Source organism: Ahaetulla prasina, chromosome 3 (assembly GCF_028640845.1).
Source record: "Ahaetulla prasina isolate Xishuangbanna chromosome 3, ASM2864084v1, whole genome shotgun sequence".
Classification (NCBI taxonomy): Eukaryota; Metazoa; Chordata; class Lepidosauria; order Squamata; family Colubridae; genus Ahaetulla; species Ahaetulla prasina.
In genome coordinates, this window is record NC_080541.1 from 200,421,454 (window position 1) to 200,427,815 (window position 6,362).

At 38.1% G+C, this 6,362-nt stretch overlaps 1 pseudogene; it reads right to left on the reverse strand.

Annotated features, from left to right (window-relative positions):
- Positions 1-4,199: 4,199 nt before the first annotated feature.
- Positions 4,200-4,995, reverse strand: LOC131195070 (large ribosomal subunit protein eL20-like; annotated as a pseudogene).
- Between the last annotated feature and the right edge of the window lie 1,367 nt (positions 4,996-6,362).

Consider the following 6,362-nt stretch of genomic DNA (forward strand, 5'->3'; position numbering starts at 1 on the left):
CTACCTGTATACGCCCTGCCAAACATAAGAATGAGTAGCCGGTATCTCATAATGAGTATAGATTTTAGTCGTCATATAAATCTATAGATAAGATGGACCACATGTAAATAAATTAAATAAGCCTAACTTTCAAAATTTCTCTTGGCAAACAGTTATAGATAGCACTTCCATCTTCTGCGAAGGTAATAGCAATTTATTGATGGAACTCTCCCTCCAAGGCAATTCATATCATATCTATTTCAATGATTTTCAGATGCTACATGAAAACATGGGATGTTTAAAGAAGCAGTCAGAGCCATTGGTCTTTAGGACGTATTTTGCTAATTGTATTTCTCAAGTTTCTGCTATTTTTGTTTTTGCCACATCTTATTTTAATCAGGTTGGATCCTAATTTAGTTCTGTTTTTGTCACAGATTTACTGAAATGAGTGCAGCTACTGCCTGATTATTTTTAAGACTATTTCTGATGTAATAATGCTTAACAAAATTATTTTGAATTCCGTGTCTTAATATTTCCAATGAGTTAGTCCTGTCTATAATTTCTTCCACATGCAAGGATCGCACTGATCAATTATCAGTAACATTTGCTTTTGTCTCCATGTTGCCATGGAAAATATGTGTGTGTGATTAGCAGCTCCTGCTTTAGAGGATACATTGGAAAGGCTGATTTGAAGCATTTTCTTTGAAGCTATTTAGCAGTCTGTTTCCTACTCAAACTCCAATCTCACCCCACCTCCTGGATCCTGTGACTTCCTCGTTCTCTCTTGCACCCAATACAGGTCTCTTGGGTCCATCACAACACTGTCAAATTAACTACTAAGACTGTAGTTCTTCTCATCCTTACTAGTACCTATCTCTTCCCACTTATGGCTATATCCATGTTGTTTGCATCTTTACAACTTATATTGTTTTTATTGTTTCCTAGTATGATTTGATTGTTATTAGTATCCTATGACTATCACTAAGTGTTGTATCTTATGATTCTTGATAAATATATTTTTATTTTTTCTTTATGTACACTGAGAGCATATGCACCAAAGACAAATTCCTTGTGTGTCCAATCACACTTGGCCAATAAAGATTTCTATTCTATTCCTATTTCTATTCCTATTCCTATTCCTATTCCTATTCCTATTCCTATTCCTATTCCTATTCCTATTCCTATTCCTATTCCTATTCCTATTCTATTCCTATTCCTATTCCTAGGGAACGCAGTGGCTCAGGGACTAGGACGTTGAGCTTGTCGATCGAAAGGTCTTCGAATCCCTAGTGCTGCCGTGTAATGGGGTGAGCTCCCGTTACTTGTCCCAGCTTCTGCCAACCTAGCAGTTTCGAAAGCACGTAAAAATACAAGTAGAAAAAATAGGGACCACCTTTGGTGGGAAGGTAACAGCGTTCTGTGCGCCTTTGGCGTTGAGTCATGCTGGCCACATGACCACAGAGATGTCTTCGGACAGTGCTGGCTCTTCGGCTTTGAAACGGAGATGAGCACCGCCTCCTAGAGTCGGCAACGACTAGCACATATGTGCAAGGGGAACCTTTATCTTTACCTTTACCTTTATTCCTATTCCTATTCCTATTCCCATTCCATTCCATTCCATTCCATTCTATTCTATTATCTTTTCCAATCTCTTCAAAAGATAGCACCGATGCCCTCTTAAACAGTGGGCAGTTAGGAATGCTTTTTTTTAGCTGAAAAAAGGAAATGTTGTTAGGCATACATGGGTTCAAGGTGCACATTAGTTGCTTTAGGGGCAGAGTCCTTCTTATTGAGCATCTGGAGGGAGTGCTGGTCAGGTGTACGAGCACAGCAATTGGGATGATGGTGCAGTGGCATGGAATAGTTGCTGAAGGTGAAAGAGACAAAGCAATGATGACAGAAGAACCATAAATGTGCATCTAACCCATTATATTTTTAAAGATAGGGATACTTTAAGAATCTTGTGTTGGAGTGTGCAGCAAAATATTTGAATCAAAAAATAGACCGAAACAAACAAGGCAAATTAAATTGTATTGGACTCAAATGAGAAGGTAAACTAAGGCAGAGTTTCTTACCCTGGACCGTTTTAAGATGTATAGTCTTCAGTTCCCAGAATTCCCTAGCCTTCATGGCCTTTGGCCTTTGGTCACAAAGCTGAGCCATCTTTCTTTGTTGTGTCATGTGTATTTCTACTTATAGCTCATCTCCTGTAGTTTTCTCCAACATGGCATCCTTCAAATGTGCAGAGGATTGCCAAGACCGTGCTGGTTCAGAGGTCTGAAGTTTTTTCAACAGAGCGCCTTGTTGGGGAAAGCCATTCTATACAATCATTTCAGAATATTTATAAGCAATTCTATAGCAAGTTACATTAAAGATCTAGGGCTTCATTTGTACCAAATGATATTGGATATTTTGAACCCTTTCAAGCTATTTTTGGGAGGGGTATATAGTTTTCCCCCTTACTTTTGCTCTTTAATTTTCCTTTTGCGCAGCAAAGTTATAAACATAAACAATTACATTTTTTTATTCTTATGAACTTTTTTCTGATTTGCCCCCTTTTCAGGTTTATCTTTTATTTTTCCCAATAAATCATGCTCACTGTAGATGTAACCTAATTTGCAGTTGTAGCCCTTTGGGTTAGTTTATGTTCCAATGTATTTGTTAGCCCAGAAACTTGATTAACTCAGCAACTATGTTAAATTTGTGGGACACTTGTTCCTTAAGGATATATGTAATGCAATATTTGTGCTCTGGATTCATAGCATGTAAGGTTAGAAGAGATCACTTGAGGATCACTGAATTCAATCTCTTGCACAGTGCAAGAATCTACTTTTATATCCTAAAAGAGGCTCTTTATGACAATATGTTATCAAACTCTAAACTAGCATGTTTTAATTCACCGAATTCTCATTATCTGTGAAAGGCCCCGTTGAGTTCCATTTAATTTGCTTACTTAGAAACATAGTTTCCACAATTCTATAATGACAACCATTTTCATTCATCTGAGTTATTTCTTATTATATTGATATCTGTTGAGACCACTTGGTTGTGCTTCACTTCTAAAGGCCCATGCTACACCCAGCCTTGAATACTGTGGATGTTGCAGTGCAAGGACTTTCTAAGCATTGCCAGCAAAAACTATTATATTGGGGTGATAGAAAAGAAAAATGATCAAATACACAATAGCAATAATACTTGCTCTATTTATTTGCATTCTTCTCATTAAATTTAAATGTAAATAAAATAGATTCAAATTATACTTTTGCCTTGGTCAAGGTTACTTTTCAGATTACAGTTGTATGGCTTTAAAAAGTTGCACTAATATGGGGTGATTTGTTATTATAGAATTAGCCTAATGTATTGGATAAGGTTGTTCTAATACTGTCTTGCTATTAATCATGTATCCTTTTCTCTTATCCTTATAACTAACTTCCTTCCTTCCTTCCTTCCTTCCTCTCTCCCTCCCCTCTCCCCCTGCCCCTCCCCTCCCTTTCCTTTTCCCTTTCCCTTTCCCTTTCCCAGATCATTGATGTGACTAATGAAGTACCACAGATAAGCAATTTAGTACAAGTAATAAGCCAACTCAAAAGGGTAAGATGGCATTTCTTCCTTTCTCCCTCAAATTTAATTTAGGTTAGATAGCTATATGATAGCTATGAATCACAACAGAGGAGAGAGCATGAATGAATGAGGGACACAATGATCCCCCTCAAAGGATTTTCAGGGACTACACATAACCTGTGGCCTCAAATTATGAGTCAAATCCTGAATTAGGCAGAATGGTTTGGGAAGAAGCAACTTTATTTGTTAGATTACAAAACAAAACAAATACCTCATTTCTTCAAGATCTTATAGGATAGCAATAGCATTTATATATTGCTTCATAATGCTTTACACCCCTAGGAAATTCACATCTGGTCAGTGGTGGGGTTCAACTAATTTAAAACTGGTTCTCTACCCTAATGATTTCTTCCAACAACCAGTTTGCCAAACTGCTGAGAAAGTTAATAACCGGTTCTCCTGAAGTGTTGCAAACTGGCTGAATCCCACCACTGCATCTGGTGAGGTAGATTGGACTGAAAGACTGTGAGGGCCCAGGATCACCGAGTGAATGTCTGGCTAATAGCAAACCCTCCACTCCTCATCCAGGATCTTTTGTTTTTTCGTTTCATAAATGTTCAGAAAGAACAGTATTGATATCTGGAGCATATCAATCAAGCCTACATCAAGAAGAATGTATTTGGTTTCTTGGTAATGAAGCATGCTAGTGGCACACCATTCTTTGTGGCAGTGGGAACTTAATTTTGACAGCAAATCTACATAATTTGTCAGCAGCCATCTCTTTCACCTTCATAATCTGAAAAGAATGAGCATAAGTTCTGTGATGTGTTCTCATATCATGATAGCACTGTGTAGCATCTCCAACAGTTGTCAAATCCTGACATTCCTTGTTCATACTGTTCATACTGTGAGTTCCACTATGAGAATCACTGGGCAGTCTAATAGCCTCATCTTTGGAAGAGAATTCTCATAAACATGTCCACAGTATACAATTTCCTCAGAGTATTTTTTTTAAATCTTCTTAGCTGAATATAAAACACTAGAAACAGGATTTTGCAACAACATAGTTAGGAGCAAATCTGTACACCCAATAAAAAGTGGTGTTGGATACCCTGGACTAGGAAGGCATCTCCCGACATTTTTACACTCCCTTATGGTCTCATCTCTCTCATAGTCATCAGAAAGACATTCAACTACTACACCCTTAACCACTACAACACACTGGCTCAGGAATGTGGTCGATTGTTAAGGAAAACATAGTTAAGATCAGAAAACAGAGAATGCATTTGCAAACTTAACCTTGTTTCTCTTCGAACTCCGGTAGATAATGAAGAAATTGGTTCTACTCAAAATGTTCAAGAGCCGGAACCGCAGAATTAAGTGGCTTTGGGAATTAGCCAACAAATACCTGAAAATGCTAGTGCTTGAAAAGCCATCAAAGAGCTCCACTTCCATTTTAGGGTAAGTGAGAATAATTGAGAAATTTTTGTGTGTGCATTTTGCCCAAATGAGATAAAGTTGGATCATTAAAGTGAAATGTTTTTAAAACTTGCTATCAAGAAAAGTAAAGACTCCCTTCAGTTGAGCCACTGATAGTTTTCCTGGCAATAATATGGAAATGATTTGCATTGTCTTATTCTGGAAATGTTTTTTGACTTCCTACAGACCTGAGATATCCTGGTGATTTCTCGTCCAAATATTATTTCATTGTTGTAACATGGTTATTTACAAGCCAATTTATTATTTGACCTTATGGTGGCTACTGGGTCTCAGGGAAGGATTGCAAAAACATGATAAATTCAAGAATTGAAACAGAACTTCATCTGGCTCTCCACATAGAAAGCAGAAGTGCAAAAGATTTTCCCAGTTCAGTTAGAAAGTCCATGCCACAGATTTCAAATGCATTAGTGAAAATATACTATTTTAACCAACTTGATACTGTCAAAATTTAGACCAGCCAATCTGGTAAGTGCAAATGTACTGGGATTACAGCTCCATGTTGATCAAATTGGCTTAGAACTGTAGTCTTAATGGTTCCAGAGGATACCAGTCTATGGCGTGACATTATTAGTAAATCCAAATATCAATTCATTGGGTGGTTCCAAAGGAAGAAACCAACAATTGTTTTTTCTATATTCCATGGTAGAAAGACAGAGCAAACCAGAATGCAGATCCATAATAATGCTTCCATTCTGCTTCTATGGCAGGATGAGCATCTCCTCTGCAGATAGTCTGAGTTCTAATGCTGATATGGTCATTGAGCCTGTCATGGATATTACTAAGGTGTCTATTGACAAAGAGATTGAAGATGATTGTTTCCCTGAGACATCCTTGAAGGCTTCAACCTCAGGAAGTTATGAAGCACTCTGCTTGAAAGGCCTCCCTCAACGGTTCCACATGCCAGCACCCAGAATGCTCTGTAGACCTTCAGCTCTGAGATGGACCAAGCCCTGCTGCACCAGATCGTGTAATGAGTCTCTCGAGCACGTCATCACCATCAATTATTCAGAATGTCAGAAGTCATATTCTGTGAGCAATCAAACTTCAATTATTGTTGCCTAGGGTAGAGAGTCTCTTAAAGAAACTCATGCATGCCTTAGAAGTCAGGTTTGGCCCAAAAGTCAAGCTTGAGTCTCTTTAGGAGTCTTGTCAATAGCTTCGGTATTTTACTCTGAAGCAATCCGGGAATATTTCCCGGTTGGTACAACGTCTCTGTGGTGATTCCCGTCCTGCTTACTCTTGAAGTGAACAAGGTTAGAGACTCAGATATTGTATAAACAGCACGTTTCAAAGTGCTCGTCTTATCTGATCAATCGAGAGGA